This window comes from Bombina bombina, chromosome 2 (genome assembly GCF_027579735.1).
Source record: "Bombina bombina isolate aBomBom1 chromosome 2, aBomBom1.pri, whole genome shotgun sequence".
NCBI lineage: Eukaryota > Metazoa > Chordata > Amphibia > Anura > Bombinatoridae > Bombina > Bombina bombina.
The window spans coordinates 327,207,369-327,225,315 of record NC_069500.1 but is presented as its reverse complement, the minus strand read 5'-3'; the positions used below and the strand labels follow the sequence as shown (position 1 = coordinate 327,225,315).

Sequence of the window (17,947 nt, the reverse complement as noted above, 5' to 3'; positions counted from 1 at the left end):
AATGTGAAAGCACAGAATTGCAAACAAACCTCGCAGATAAAGCAGGCTGCTGATTAAATTATTTCTTTCAGCTGGCAAGCAGGTGGAGCCAGAGAGCCAAAGTTGCAGCAAACAGAAAAACACAATATTCCTTTCCTGTGATCAAGCCATCTGGTGGCTTAGTGGTAAAACAACAGGCTGGGAAATAACAGCTGCAGAAATAGAGACAGGTCCCAGGTTCAATTCCAGGCTGAACCCTGACAATACTACATATTGTTCCTGTTTTATTCTGGGAAACAAAAAACTTAATTAAATCTGTTATCTCTACTTTAATAAAAAATAGGTTACTCAGTCTTAAGTGAAGGCCTGGATCCTCAGCCTTTAACTGCTTGTGGTGATCTAATAAATATAAGAAAGGAAAAGAAGGCAAATCTTATCCAGCAATAACTAGATATTGTGTTAACATATTGATGTGTCTTCTCTCTATCATTAATATGTCAGGAATAAGGTAACGGTTCTGACAAAATTCTGTGAAGAATAAGTTCTCTTCACTTAAAAATAAATAAATAATAATGTTTCTTTTATGATTGATTTTAGTTAGGTAGCTCAAGAAAGATGTAATGAACCCATTAATATAATAAATAGATGACACCAGATATGTGAAAAGAACAATGACAGAAGACTATATCTGACCTATGTATTCAAATTAGAGTTGATTTCCTTTTACAAGTGAACAATTTTCAACTATACACTTCATTCTTTGGTAAAACTCTATATTTAGTTTTAATGAAACTTTTAAATTATCTTTCAGAACAAATTACGTCTTTAGAATTATCAGGACAGCTGGACATAATGAAATGCAAAAATTGATCACAAAAAGTATAAACCTCATTCGTCAGTCACTTGAGCTGCAGGCTTTGTAGTTCCATCCTGCTGCTAAGTGCAGATAATAAAGGTATAAGTTTGGTGCTTATTTTCCATCTTTATGTATAGTAGCTGCAGTCCACAGAGCAAATGCAAAGGGATTATAGCAAATGTTAAACGTTATCCCTCAAATCTCCCTGGAGGATTTATTGAATTACATACAAGCTGAAATAGCACAAGGGTCTTGTGGTGGCATTTAAGTCTGGCACATTTTATATAAACATACATTTTAAGCTCTGTGAAGGAAGAAGAAACTAGGAAATATTTACCTTCAATTCCCCAGCAAAAAATGTTTAATGGCTTCCACTTGACTGCATGTTTGTTTTCATGACAAATGTCCTGTAGAAGAAATAATAGTAGTTATATAACAAACTCTTAAAACATTTCTTTAGTGATACATCTTGTGGCACTAACACATTATGACATTCTGCACTCATTTCACCCCGGTGTCCTTATCCATGGTGCTGATCTGGTTTTAGAACATTACCCTGGGCGATAATTCAGCTAACATGATTCTGGCATACATTGCTATTTCAGTAAAATCCTTGACAGGCACAATTAATACTTGTTTTAAGTAAAGATCTTTTTTTTTGTGTGCAGGATTTATCTTTTAAAAGGTATACAGAGTATTGTTATTGCATCTGTGCACACAAGAAACCAACTTCAATGATTTTGAGATATATATATATATATATATATATATATATATATATATATGTATATATATGTATATATATATATATATATATATATAAATTATATATATATATATATATATATATATATATATATATATATATTGAAAGTACACACTCATTTTAAAATGTGATTAAATAAAAGTGAGTGTGTGCCATCATTTTTGTCCAAGAAAAAGTGAAGTGAGAAATGTCTGTTTCAGGGGACTTTTGGTAGGTGGCCAAATAGGTGACCACAGCTCAAAAAAGCCATCTATTGGGGAGAGCATCAGATAGAGGCTACCCTGCAAAGCTACCTAAATCTGGCCAGGGCTCAGTGGATATTTTTAGGAAATAAAGCTTTGTGTGTTCTGAAGTTGGCCATCACTGCAGTTATTTCATTACAGTTAACAGTATCATGGGCAGGGTCCTCTACCCTCTATGACTAATGTCTTCGGTTTATTATACTTTACAATTTTATACCTATTGTTATAGTGCTGTGTAATATCGACATTTTATAAATAAGTTATAATAATAATACAAATAATAATCTGTATAAAAATATATATCAAAGGTTTTTATATATTTTATATACTGGAGCTGAAAACTGAATTAAAGAGCATAGATCCATTTCTTGAAACACATTCTTTTTTAAAGAAAACAAAGTGCAATTGTTATAAGAACATCCTTTGAATTGCATGGGATGTTTGAAAACGATTTTGTGTGTCCAATTTGGATGCAGATTTGATTCTACTTTAATAATGTTGATTTTTTTTTGTGATTTTAATGTTCAAGCAACAATGTTTTCAGCTTTCAATGAATACCAATCTTCTAAGATAGTGTTTCTTCAGATATGTGTAGTTCTGCAATGTTCTCTAGGGATATCTCTGGCTTTATGAATTGATCGCCCTTTAGATCCCTCTACTTTTTTCACAATATGTAGACTAGCAGCAAACTACTGTTCACTACACATATTATTTACAGCTTTGGAAAAGCAGCATTTGAGAAATATATAAATGCCTAAACACAAAGAGAGTTTACCTGCTAATTTCATTTGCTTATGCATACAACATGGGTATTAAATCTTTAAGTGTAATCATATTGGACAGAATACTCAGGGCTATGATGAGATAAAAACATCCAGCCTCATTAATAATGCTTGAGTAACTGATTTATAATTATATTAATGTCAAAACTAGCTAAGCCTACTTTTTATTAATAGCCATATTAATTATATGGCTGTAAAGTACTGGGTGTTACATTTATTAGATAGTGACTGCAACACTTGACAGGTTTAATTCAATAATTTAATGTCTTTTGATATCAATCTTTAAACTGACCAAAGCTTCATTTAGCAATGTATTATACTCAAACACAAACTTTCTCCATATGTGAACATAACAAATGTTCAATATCATTTGTAAGGATATGGTCAAATGATTTCAAATCATTATGCATTTGCATGTTCATGTTGTGCAGACTATATTTCATCTTGCTAATACTGTTTTAAAAATTACATATGGATCTGCAGTAAGGGGGATGGGTGAGTAAAAAAAAGCTACCCTTGTCTTTTAATTGAAAATAAATGATGCATTGAGTCCAATAAAATGAATGTCACAGCACACCCATCTTACTGTCACTGTCATTTTTATTACGTTTGCAAGAATAATTTCAGCATCCCAAGTTGGATTTAAAATACAATATTAAAACTAACAAGCAAAGATCAAGGACTTGTGTTCTTCGCTCCTATTTCTTTGAGTTTTCTCAAATGCAGAATTTGCTCAAAGAGTATAGCAAGCTATTGTGTTTTAAAGAAACTTGCATTCCCTTTTACAATATCTCTTCCTTTTTTTTTCACTGTCAACCAGTAACAATGTCAGCTTTGAAAACACTGCACTGCGGGAAGCCTATGGAATACCATCAGCACCAAGGACAGCAACCAGTGCTGACTGATATGATGCTGGCTAGTGTACAACTTTTCAAGGTGCCCTTAATTAAACAGACCACAAATTAACAACGGCAAAAAATAGAAGTACAATGTAAAACGTTAGATAATGCTGCACAAGTAAAATATTATAAAAAGTAACCTATCTTTAAGCTAAATGAGTCTTACCTATTTATTTATTTTTGGCTTTCCTTTCATAGATTTTCACTTTATTACTGGTTAAGTAATGAGAATAAGATAATAACTTATCAAACCTCTTCTATGTAGATAGATGTTTAATGTTTTTATATATGAAAAAATGTAATTTATATGCTAAAATTAGAAATTCAGTGTGAAGCAACTATGCAGAAATAAAATCTGTTAAATCAACCATTGAAATATTTGAAAAACAATGAAAAGGCTTTAATAATAACTAATACATTGTACAACTGCGTGTATTGTTATGGAAATAGCTAGTTTAAAGGTGGATAGGACAGTAATTAAAATAGCTTTGGCGAGATAACAGGTTGCTTTTGTATATACATTTTGTATATGCAGAAGGAAAAGTAACAGAATGTAAAATAAAGGCATACAAAATGTGACAAAAAACAGCATTAAACATTCTACTATAATGATGACCAGTAGAATTAGAAGGTACATTTCAAACAGATTAATAATATCTAAATGCACCAACTTGTTTCTTCATAAATCTTTGCAAGTCACAGTTCATTTGTATTAAATAATAATGTGTGTATATTCACATTTTATGAGCGAAATTTGTAACATAGCACAATTAACTCCTATATGCATTTTGGATACAATTGGACAGTTGTCAGGGCACCATAGTGAGTAAGAGTACTCCCGTTAAAAACTATTTGTTTCCCTACAAATAAGAAGGCAGTATGGAAGGCTTACCAGAACATTTTCTGTAGTTTGTGCCCCTATTACTTGCCTTACTAAGTGTCAACTCCTCTTTTCCTGGATACTTTTTGCATACAGAGGGGGCGTGTGCAATTGACACAACGGATTGGTTGCCCGGACGAAAAGGGTGTGTATCCCGACAACCAACTGCTTTGGGAGCTAGGGTTTTTAAACCACACTAGGTTTATATGTTTTTTATTGAGGCTATGAGTAAGGCTCACGCTGAAACGCGTTAGCCGACAGTATTACTAGCTCCTAGGTTGTTCAATTTCTCTGTATTTTAACCAGGGACGGAGTCCCTTTCAACACTGTGTTTTGTTATATGCTGTTTGGATACCCTGTCCATTTAACATCTGAACCAGCTGTGATCGATTGCTTCTCACATTCTTTGCAATAAAATCTAAGCTAGCTATAATATAACTAATAGTTATATTGTAGCTAGCTTAGGTTTTATTTTTATTTCACAGGTAAGTTTGTATTTATTTTAACTATGTAGACTATTTACTATTTACCTAGTTAAAATAAATACAAACTTACCTGTGAAATAAAAACAAACCTAAGCTGCCTTACGCTAAAACATACCATTACAAAATAAAAAAACCTACTATTACAAAAAATAAAAACACTAAAATTACCAAAAATAAAAAAACCTAGCATTACAAAAATTAGCAAACGAAATTATCGAAAACAATAAAAATGATTCCTATTCTAATACCCTTAAAAACAAAACACCCCAAAATAAAAAAAAACGCAAACCTTGCATTAAAGATTCAGTGTACGGCGGCAATCGTATGAAGAAGATGCTCCATCGCCGGGATCAAGATAGAAAATGCCGCCAAGATGAAGATTGAAGAGGCCACCTTGATGAAGACTTCTTGCTGCTTGCATGAGGACTTCGCCGCCAGGATGAAGATTGAAGAGGCAGCCTGGATAAAAACTTCTTGCCGCCTGGATGAAGATCGTTCAAGCGGGACTTCAAAAACTGTAAGTGGATTGTTCCTGGTTAGTGGTAGTTTTTTTTTTTTTTTTTTTTCCCAAAAAGCTTTATTTGAAAAAAACTATACGCATACATCTCAAATGCAGTTAAGGGTTTACAGAGCTCACCCGTACAATCACTGAAAAGAGAAGAGCAAAAACAATACAGTATATAGGTAAGATAAGAAACAGGTGGGCTCCGAGGCTTTGGTTCCAGGCAGATCCAGCTGTCCGCAACACAACAACAATTGAAGTCCAGCATAGATGCATGACAATAATATGCTTCAAAATAAACCAAGCTCTACATTTTCCAGTTTTCTTACTTTTCCTAGCGATATTCCTTATGCAATATATGCCATAACAGTAAATAAGGAAGTAACAGTAACTTTATAAAGGTTGTTTAGGTATATGTAACAATAAATTCTTTGAACACTCTTGAACAATAGCTTTGTGGTATATAGGACAAAAAATGTTGTGTGCCATTTGTCAAAGACACACTCTTTGCGAAGATTGTCCTTATTTAGGACATAGTCAAAGAGTAAATAAAATAATAACTAGAAAAAAAAGGAGAGGGGGAAATGGATCTTAGGGAGAGGGAAGCCCAACAGGTCAGATGAAAACACAAGAGGGGTATAATGCGCATCAGGCCTCATCACACAGCAGCCTGCCGTGACTGCACCCCCCCACACTTAAGCGTAGCTCTCAAATCTCAGGACTGCTGTTATTCCATAAATGGAGCAGCATTTTGTATGTGTCTGCCTTAGATATATGGATGTAATTGTATTTTTCCAGCTGCAGAAGACCCCGGACTTTCTGTCTCCAATCGCCAATTGTAGGAATTTGTGTAGTTTTCCAATGAATTGGGATCAGAGCTTTTGCCCCAGTCAGCATCAGCATGAGAAGTGTTTTTTTTAATAGGGTTTTGAAATTTGAAAGTGAAATGGAAGAGTAAAGTTTAGGTGTCTTTGGGATGTCTACTTCCAAAATCTTTTGAATCTCCACCCATACTGTGGTCCAGAAGTTCTCCAACAAGGGACAGTCCCACCAAATATGAAAGATGGAGCCCAGTTCTCCGCATCCCCTCCAACATCTATCTGATGTGTTCGGGTATATTGTTTTAAGTCGAGACTCATAAGATAACAATGTAAATTATCTTGGAGCATTTGTCCAAAAGAAGGTAACAAGACTTTTGCCAGGAAGAACCCCTGATGTTTGTAAACACAAAATGAGACCAAAAATCAGATAACAAAAGCATGTGTCCAGGAGTTACCTGAACAGGAAATCACCTGGGGGGGGCTTTATCAACAGAACAAAGAGGACTGTTGTCCCAACTCAAAAGGTGGAGTCCCATTGTCTAGGAACTTTGGTGGATGGAATTAAAAATAAATGGACCCTCACTCATATGTTAATGGGATACCTGCTGGCTTACTCAGATACTCAATAACACAAAGTACCACATTTGTTTGGGAAGGACATGTAAAAATGACCAGCATTGCATTATGTGGGTATAAGGATCATATGTTTTCAAAAATGTACAAATAACTACTTCAAAAATCTGATAACTATATGTATATGACCACATGTTTCAATGTATAGATAAGTTAAATATGGAATTAAGTATATGAAATAACCAGTATGATATGAATATATATATATATATATATATATATATATATATATATATCTTTGTATCGATATATATATATATATATGTATGTGACTTTGACATTTATGTATTGTATATAAATATATATACTGATTACCTGACCAAATTATACTCCCAGGTATCACCATACATTGAGGAGTCATGACAGATTAATATATACATATAATGAGCAACTATTGTAAAATACTATATAATTCACTATGCCTCATCTGTAACATACATGTATCTGTGAGATACTCGCATAGGGAGATCTATATGTGTATATACCTTATATATAAATAAGCATCTATCTAAATCATGAGGATTTATTTTTAAACTGGTACAGTTTAGTTAAACAAAAATATTAATTTAATATATGGAGATTGATATATATATATAATATATCTCTCTATGTTAAAGCCTATGTATACCTAATTTTAAACAAGGTGACCATATGCCCAAAGGAAAAGCCATGAACATATAAATACTTATTTAAATATATTTATGTGTATATGTGTATGTGTATATATATATATATATATATATACAACAACATTTAAAATTAGGGGGAGGTAAAATGTCCACTACGCACAAAATATAGAGAAAATAACTCATTGTGTATTTAACCATCCCAGGACAGACTGTTTCGTAGTTATTGCTACTCATCAGCTGGGAGAAGGTTTGAATCACTGCTGTGTGAAGTTGATTTTGGGCAAAATACAACAACATTTAAAATTAGGGGGAGGTAAAAGGTGAGTTTAAAATCCTGTACTACGCACAAAATATAGAGAAAATAACTCATTGTGTAGTTCATTAACAAATCTAGACATGCCAGAAGACTTGTTTTTGCCACAGAAAACCTTTGGAATACATATTTTCCAATGCAGCAAAGGATTCTGGGTAATGTATGCAAATTAGGTTCACAATGACACACCTTTTTACTTCAAGTCTGCTTTTCAGAAGATTCCCTTTACGCCAAAGCATTGCTGTTCACACAGCTTATAAGCTTAGCTAGGGTTAGTGCAGTGTTTCATAACCATCCCAGGACAGACTGTTTTGTAGTTATTGCTACTCATCAGCTGGGAGAAGGTTTGAATCACTGCTGGGTGAAGTTGATTTCGGCCAAAATACAACAACATTTAAAATTAGGGGGAGGTAAAATGTGAGTTTAAAATCCTTCACTACTCACAAAATATAGAGACAATAACTTGTGTAGTTTATTAACAAATCTAGACAGGCCAGAAGGCTTGTTTTTCCCACAGAAAACCTCTGGAATACACTGTTTCCCATGCAGCAAAGGATTTAAAATTAGGGGGAGGTAAAATATGATTTTAAAATCCTCCACTATGCACAAAATATAGAGAAAATAACTCATTGTGTAGTTCATTAACAAATCTAGACAGGCCAGAAGGCTTGTTTTTCCCACAAAAAAACCTCTGGAATACACTGTTTCCCATGCAGCAAAGGATTCTGGGTAAGATATGCAAATTAGGTTCACAATGACACACCTTTTTACTTCAAGTCTGCTTTTCAGCAGATTCCCTTAACGCCAAAGCATCGCAATTCATACAACTTATAAGCTTAGCTAGGGTTAGTGCAGTGATTCATAACCATCCCAGGACAGACTGTTTCATAGTTATTGCTACTCATCAGCTGGGAGAAGGTTTGAATCAGACTTTAAGTAAAAAGGTGTCATTTGTATATCTTACCTAGAATCCTTTGCTGCATTGGAAATGTATTCCAGAGGTTTTCTGTGGGAAAAAGAAGCCTTCTAGCCTGTTTAGATTTAGTAATGAACTACACAATGATTTATTTTCTCTGTATGTGTATATATATATATATATATATATATATATATATATATATATATATATATACATACAGGGAGTGCAGAATTATTAGGCAAGTTGTATTTTTGAGGATTAATTTTATTATTGAACAACAACCATGTTCTCAATGAACCCAAAAAACTCATTAATATCAAAGCTGAATAGTTTTGGAAGTAGTTTTTAGTTTGTTTTTAGTTATAGCTATTTTAGGGGGATATCTGTGTGTGCAGGTGACTATTACTGTGCATAATTATTAGGCAACTTAACAAAAAACAAATATATACCCATTTCAATTATTTATTTTTACCAGTGAAACCAATATAACATCTCAACATTCACAAATATACATTTCTGACATTCAAAAACAAAACAAAAACAAATCAGTGACCAATATAGCCACCTTTCTTTGCAAGGACACTCAAAAGCCTGCCATCCATGGATTCTGTCAGTGTTTTGATCTGTTCACCATCAACATTGCGTGCAGCAGCAACCACAGCCTCCCAGACACTGTTCAGAGAGGTGTACTGTTTTCCCTCCTTGTAAATCTCACATTTGATGATGGACCACAGGTTATCAATGGGGTTCAGATCAGGTGAACAAGGAGGCCATGTCATTAGATTTTCTTCTTTTATACCCTTTCTTGCCAGCCACGCTGTGGAGTACTTGGACACGTGTGATGGAGCATTGTCCTGCATGAAAATCATGTTTTTCTTGAAGGATGCAGACTTCTTCCTGTACCACTGCTTGAAGAAGGTGTCTTCCAGAAACTGGCAGTAGGACTGGGAGTTGAGCTTGACTCCATCCTCAACCTGAAAAGGCCCCACAAGCTCATCTTTGATGATACCAGCCCAAACCAGTACTCCACCTCCACCTTGCTGGCGTCTGAGTCGGACTGGAGCTCTCTGCCCTTTACCAATCCAGCCACGGGCCCATCCATCTGGCCCATCAAGACTCACTCTCATTTCATCAGTCCATAAAACCTTAGAAAAATCAGTATTGAGATATTTCTTGGCTCAGTCTTGACGTTTCAGCTTGTGTGTCTTGTTCAGTGGTGGTCGTCTTTCAGCCTTTCTTACCTTGGCCATGTCTCTGAGTATTGCACACCTTGTGCTTTTGGGCACTCCAGTGATGTTGCAGCTCTGAAATATGGCCAAACTGGTGGCAAGTGGCATCTTGGCAGCTGCACGCTTGACTTTTCTCAGTTCATGGGCAGTTATTTTGCGCCTTGGTTTTTCCACACGCTTCTTGCGACCCTGTTGACTATTTTGAATGAAACGCTTGATTGTTCGATGATCACGCTTCAGAAGCTTTGCAATTTTAAGAGTGCTGCATCTCTCTGCAAAATATCTCACTATTTTTGACTTTTCTGAGCCTGTCAAGTCCTTCTTTTGACCCATTTTGCCAAAAGAAAGGAAGTTGCCTAATAATTATGCACACCTGATATAGGGTGTTGATGTCATAGACCACACCCCTTCTCATTACAGAGATGCACATCACCTAATATGCTTAATTGGTAGTAGGCTTTCGAGCCTATACAGCTTGGAGTAAGACAACATGCATAAAGAGGATGATGTGGTCAAAATACTCATTTGCCTAATAATTCTGCACTCCCTGTATATATATATATATATATATATATATATATATATATATACAGTTATGCTCATAAGTTTACATACCCTGACATATGTTTGCTTGTAATTAGTGTGTGTGTATAAAAGGTCAATGAGTTTCTGGACTCCTGACAGACCCTTGCATCTTTCATCCAGTGCTGCACTGATGATTCTGGATTCTGAGTCTTGATTAGAGTTTGAACACTGCTGATTTGCATTCTCAATTCCTTGGATATCTTTTTATATCCCTTTCCTGTTTAATACAGTTCAACTACCTTTTCCCGCAGATCCTTTGACAATTCTTTTTCTTTCCCCATGACTCGGAATCCAGAACGTCAGTGCAGCACTGGATGAAAGATGCAAGGGTCTGTCAGGAGTCCAGAAACTCATTGACCTTTTATATACACACACTAATTACAAGCAAACATATCACAGGTGAGGATGGATACCTTTAATAGCCATTCAAATCCCTTTTTGTCAACTTGTGTGCATGTTATCAGACCAAAATCACCAGGGTATGTAAACTTTTGATCAGGGTCATTTGGGTAGTTTCTGTTGTCATTATGATTTAAAAAGAGTAAACACAGTTGATTGATAATAAATGGCTTCAACCAAACACTAACCATGAGTAAAAGAAAAGTTTTTGTGTTATCATTCATATTCTCTGAAAAATGGCCAAGAAATCATAAATTCTGCCAGGGTATGTAAACTTATGAGCACAACTGTGTGTGTGTGTATATATATATATATATATATATATATATATATATATATATATATATATATATATATATATATATATATATATATATATATATATATATATATATATATATATATGTGTAAATATCTAAATGATAAATGTAAGAATTAGTTCACTTTTATAGCACAACTCACCATTGCCATATTGTGGTGAATAAAAAAAAGTATTCATTGGGTGAATTATTCCCAAAAGTTAATTAGCATCCATCCAATCACAGCACTACAGATCCTCACACATCCGTGAATGGCTGTTAGAGATTAGGGGGAGTTATAGTTCAGGATAAATTGGATCACTGAGCATTCACAGGACACTCTGGGTTAGAGAAAAGTGAGTGGATATATCTGTCCAATTTTCCCTTGAAAAATAATTTTGAATCCTGGTGGCACCCATTCTATACTTTTGATATCCTTGGGAACTTTTTGCCTATTTTTCCTGTGGATTAAGAGATTTTGTGGGACCGGATGCAGAGGAAACACAAATCTTGACTATTGATAACCCAGGACTTGGAGGAGCAAACATTCGGGGAAGTATACAAATCTCTTCAATTATATATAAGCAGTTGTTGCATTTAAGGTCCTTATTAAGATTTGTATTAGATGATTATATGCCCAATTTTTATATGTACTTACCCACATAGTCTGGTTTATATTGTCTGGGAATCTAATTCACCTAACAATATGAGAAATTTTATTATAAATAGTGTTCACTTAATTCAGTTTATTGTAAGAAAAACCCTGGTGTTATGTTTAAGTATATTTTATTTTAGTAGTTTTATATTCCCTAAGGTTGAGACTTGTTGAGGCATTAGAGAGGTTCTTATGTGTTCCTTTGGCTGTAGATATACATTCTGAATCTGACTGATTGTATTGTATTGTTAAATTACCAAAACATAATTTTGATGATTATATTTGGCTAAGATTATATTAAATAACTGTTAGTAATACATATTGCATAATTGGTCAATGCTGGTTTATTTTACCTTGTAATAGATTTCACAGTTAAATTTGTACCCATAGGGTTAAAAACTAAAATAGTATATGTTTCATAGTGTATCAGAGTTTGCTTTGTGTATAATTAAGTGGTATATCACTTGTTAGTATCTTGTTTAATATCTAATAAATCTGTATATATTTTTCCAAACTGAATCCTCTTTACTCCACAAAATAATTTGCCGTGTTTAAAAAGATATCACCTGATTAGAACTATATAAAAATAATACAAATATATTGGAGGTTACCGCTGAGATAGTTTTAATTATATCTGTAAACTTATATAAAATATATAATACGTTGGAGGTTACTGCGGAGATAGTCATAATTAATATTGTAATCTAAAATATATAACACGTTTGAGGCACCGCTGACAATCAGTGATATTATTTTGTGTAGTAAATTTGTATTTTTAATAACAAAATTATATTGTGCAAACAGTGATTTCTAGAAAATAATCAAGCGTTTTTATCTTATTAAGTACCATACTAAAATAGCTATGTCTTCAACAAAATGCGACTCTGTACATGATGAAAATGTGTTCTCCCCAAGAATCTCTGTTCATGAAATGGTTCAGGCAGGAACTCTTAAAATAGAATCCATGAGGCACCTCATGAACAGGCTTGATATTGGGGACGATGTATGCACCTATATCAAGGGGTTTAAGGCAAAGGCCAAAAGTTTAGTTAAAGATATGTGGGTTGAAGATGGTGAATTATACCAAGTTTTACTGAAGCTTAGTAAATGAATGGAATTAAGACGGCGTGATGCGATAATTTTTAAAACTTGGCCGATCCTAACGAGCTGTGAGATGTCTAGTCAAACGGCAGGACAAAACATACAATTAGGACAGCTAAGGGGTGAAAATTATTCATTGCAAGAATTTGAAGAAGCCTTTATTAATGGCAAGTTAGAGAGTCTAGAAGCTAATAAAAAGATTTCTGCCTTAAATGAATATAATCAGACATAAGTGGCTAAATTAAAAGCTTTAGAAGAAGATTATGAAAAATGTCAAAATGAAAATAAAACTTTAAAAGCTAGATATCGTAGAGATGAAAAAGAACATGAACAAGAAATAACTGAATTAAAGAGACAAATCAGCAGCAATAAGGAGTCTTTGAATAATAACACTAGAGCTGAAATTATTAACTCAATTAAGGACTGGGTCAGAAGTGAGTTTCAAAATATAAGGAAGGAGCATAAACAAAAGCCCCCAAATTATGGCCCTAATTCAGACCCAGAGATAACTTTCCCCTTAGGCAATTACCTAACTCTGAAGAACAAGATAATTATTACACCTTAGAGGAAGAAGGCAGTTACTATAGCTGGTAAGAAGGGGAGAAGGGGGGGGGTTAGCTTCTCAGACAGCTCATATCAAAATACACGGGTGAAATTTCAGCATAGTAAAGATAGGACAGATAGAGAGTGCTCTAACTCAACAACAATAAGAGTCCAATTAAATCCGGTAATGTACTTAATAAAGTGTATGACACCCTTATGATAATCAAGTTCCTAAGTAAAGCAGTACACCCATTTTCCAAAAGGGGGACCACTTCCATAACTGATCATTTAGAGGCTTATGAAAATGCCTTAGCTGTATTAAATATAAATGATGGGTATTCTAAAATTGAATTTCTGCCATGGGTATTTGAGGTTAAGCATCATAAATACTTTGCTTCCCTAAAAGATATGAATGTCAAATCTTGGAGTGAAATAAAACAACGGTGTAAAAGAGAATTTGGCCCATATCGTACAGTGACCACGGCTAAGGCAGCGATATACAATTTGAAGTGTGGCGCCAATCAGAGCCCAATTTAATTCCTTTCCACACTGAAAGGAGCTTACAGTATGGCCGAAAATTATCCCAAATTTGAGAGTTTAGAATTTGTTAACTTATTTTATGAAGCCCTACCCCCTCATATCAAAGTAAATTTGTCTAGAGACTTTGATGAAAACTGTTAATTAGACTGGCTGATTAGGGAAAGTACAACATTATATGCCATACATCAAACCAATGACCATGGGGATAAAAGAAAGAAAAAGCCCAAACCTAAAGTAGTGGCCGAATCTAGGGTGTCACCTAGCCCCCTCAATTTAGAATCCAAAAAGAAGACTTATGCAGAAGTGGCCAGAGAAAACAGGCCTAGTCCACAAGGTTTTGAATCTGCCCCTTCCCCATCAAGGGCTGAGGCACAGAGGGAATATACCCAAGATGGGGGGCATGAACAGATAAATAGGTATCCCCAAAAAGAATACCCACAAGGTAATAGGTATCCCCATAGAGGAAATACAATAAGTGGCACAGATATTCTAAGGGTAACCAGTCGCCCAAGGTAAAATAGTGCACCCCAAGAAAGTAACGCAAGACTAGCTGAACCCCAGGGGCAACCACACCAGGATAGAAACAGCGGCCCTGATTCTGAGGGGACCCAATGGTCCAGGAATCTCTACTATGGAGTATCAAGAGATAGGCCCAGGGGTAGAGGTAACTTGTACAATCAGGTCGATCAGCTTAGTACCCAGTTAAATTAGTTGAGCGAACAATTCGCTAATATGAGTCAAGCATTTACGGCTCAGCAACCGAATAATACTTTTTTAGGGGTACAGCCAGTGGTCAACAGTGGGCCACAGGCCCAGTCATAAGTACTCAGATATTATCTGAGGGGAGAGAAATACCAAATGAGATAATGAATGCTAAACATGATACTAATCAAATTCTCTCCCTACAGCCCAGCAACAAAAGGCCTTAATGTCATGACAGGTGTCAGGAACAAACAAAGTCCAATCCAGCACTACAGCAGTCAGCAAACTGCTCACTCAAAGCTCCAGCCAAATATTCAAAAATCCACAGGAGAGTGACAGCAGAATAAAACTTTTATTTAGGTTTCACACAGAAACAAATAGCGATGTTTCGGAAGTAGAACTTCCTTAATCATGCATACAGGTGAAATGATTTCTTCACTATATATAGGTATGTACCACTAGATGGCGCTATATAGCAATCAATATTAACCCCAAAGGTTTCAAACATTGCCAACTTAGTATACAATGTCATTAACAACAATATAACACTGTAACAAATCCCATAGCTGTCTAGGATATAATGCATTTACTTTCAATATGTAATGTATATACCTTTAATAACAATCTAAGTTTCATCAAAAAAAGATTTTTACATTTCTCTTACATATAGAAAAAATCTAGAAGATATACAATTAACAACCTAAGTTTCATAAAAAATTAACAACCTAAGTTTCATAAAAGAGATTTTTTTATTTCTCTTTCATAGAAAGATAGAGGTCCCAATCTCTATTGAGACCATCAGGTTCAAGAGTACCTAATTTATAAATCCAGAAAGCTTCACGTTTTTTTAATAATTGCTCTCTATTACCCCCTCTGCGAGGTCTAGCAACACATTCAATAATTTGAAATCTTAATTCATTAATTTGATGACACATTTTAATAAAATGATGTGCAACTGGGGCTTTTTTATTACCTGTCCTGATACTACTTTTATGCTCAATGATTCTGTCTTTAATATTTCTAGTAGTCTCGCCAATGTAGCCACGCCCACATGGACATTTGACCATATTAATTACGAATTGTGTATAACAAGAATGAAAGCCTTTAATACTGAATTTTTTCCCTGTTGTGGGATGGTAAAAAAATTGCCCTTTAGACATGTTATTACAGCAAGAGCAATTAAGGCATGGGTAGCATCCTTCTTTTTTGCTACCAATTACTGTTTGTATACTAGATTTCTTGGTGCCAATATCAGCCTTTATAAGTTGATTCTTTAAGCTCATGCTTTGTTTATAGGCCGGTATAGGGGGGGGATCTAAATTCTTTAATATCAGGGTTACATTCAGTCAAAATTGACCAATGTTTTCTAATGATTTTTTGTATATCAGTAGATTGAGAATTGTATTCTGATACAAATATAATACGATGGTCATTTATTGGCTTTTCGCTCTTTTTTCTCAACAATGTGTCTCTAGATAGAGATTTAGCATATTTTAACTCCTTATCAATTAAAGCAGGAGGATAACCTCTCTTTAAAAATCTCTGACTCATTTCTTTAAGTCTTAAATCCAAGACATCTTTGTTAGAAATAATCCTACATGTTCTAAGGAATTGGCTACGGGGAAGGGCCTTAAGAAGAGCGGGAGGGTGGGCACTATTAAAGTGAAGTAAGCTGTTTCTATCTGTTTCTTTTCTATATAAATCAACTAATAAAGTATGCCCATTTTTAATGACTTTTGTATCAAGGAATGATATATTATCCTCGCTCCATGCTAGTTTAAATTTTATACTATCAGTGGCACTATTTAATTCCTTGACAAAATCACATAGGGATCCAACGTCGCCCCTCCAAACTCCAAAGATATCATCGATATAGCGCCACCAACAGGTGCCATACCGATGAAATCCTGGGCTTGTATAAACATATTTCTCTTCAAAAATATTCATAAAAATATTAGCATAATTAGGTTCGACGTTGGATCCCATTGCAGTTCCGTGGATTTGCAAAAAATAATCATCTTCAAATAAAAAGTAGTTACAGTAAAGAATAAGTTCCAGGAGTTGAGTTATAAAATCAATATGTGGCTTTAAATAAATTTTATCAGAGCTTAAAACTGCTTTAACAGCACCAATTCCACTTTCGTGAGATATTGAAGTGTAGAGGCTTTCTACGTCTAAGCTAAACAAAATGTATTTATCTGATTCTAATACCAATTCATCTATCTTTCTAAGAAAATCACTTGTGTCCTGTAAAAAAGAGTTGGAATTTTCAACATGTGGTCTTAGGTTACGATCCAAAAAGATAGATACATTAGTTAAAACTGAGTCTGAACTTGCCACTATAGGGCGCCCAGGGGGTTCAGATAGATTTTTATGAATTTTCGGTAATGAATACATTACAGGAGTAATTGGATCATCTACTATAAGGAAATTGAATGTAGTTTTATCAATTAAATTATTATTTAAAGCTATTTGACATACATGTTTCAATTCTTTCTGGATATCAAAAATAGGGTTACATAATAGTTTTTTATATACCCCTTCAGTGTTAAGTTGTTGTCTGATCTCATTAATGTAATATGATTTATTAAGGGACACAATGGCTCCTCCTTTATCCGCTCTCTTTAAAATCATATTACTTTTTTCCTTAATAGACTTTACAGCAGATATATCCTTTTTAGAAAAATTAGAGATTTTATGTAAGGAGTGGAGAGTTTGTTTTTTATTCAGATTATTTTGCAGTTTAAATATATCTTTCTTAACTAAATCAATGTATGTCTCCACATTGTGACAATTCTGGGGTGGAATAAATTTACTTTTTTTCTTTAACTTAAGATTAGATAATGAAAATATTGCTCTCTCATTGTCATTATCTTTAATACAAGCATGATCAACAATATTAGACATAAATGTTTTAAGTCTTAAGTTTCTAAAGAAACGGTATAAATCTTGATGTAACTGAAATAAATTACAGTCTCTTGTAGGGCAATAAGATAAGCCCTTATTAAGCATGGAAAGTTCATCATTAGTTAAGTCAATATTAGAAATATTCACCACATTGTCATCCGTTGGACTTCTTACATTCTCCTCATTAGCTATTACTTGCGACTGGAAGATCTCAGCTGCCGGGTCGATTTGCCTTTTACTGCGCCGGTGTTTCCTCCCTCCTCTGCATACTCGGCTTCTGA

General features: G+C 34.4%; 1 long non-coding RNA gene across 1 annotated transcript in view; it reads right to left on the bottom strand.

Moving 5' to 3' along the window:
* Positions 1-1,224: 1,224 nt before the first annotated feature.
* The window catches only part of LOC128647773 (uncharacterized), a 197,501-nt gene continuing 180,778 nt past the window's right edge, over positions 1,225-17,947 (bottom strand). Inside the window, exon 3 of the long non-coding RNA XR_008400410.1 lies at positions 1,225-1,242. This is a non-coding gene — a long non-coding RNA (uncharacterized LOC128647773). The remainder of the gene's footprint in view (positions 1,243-17,947) is intronic.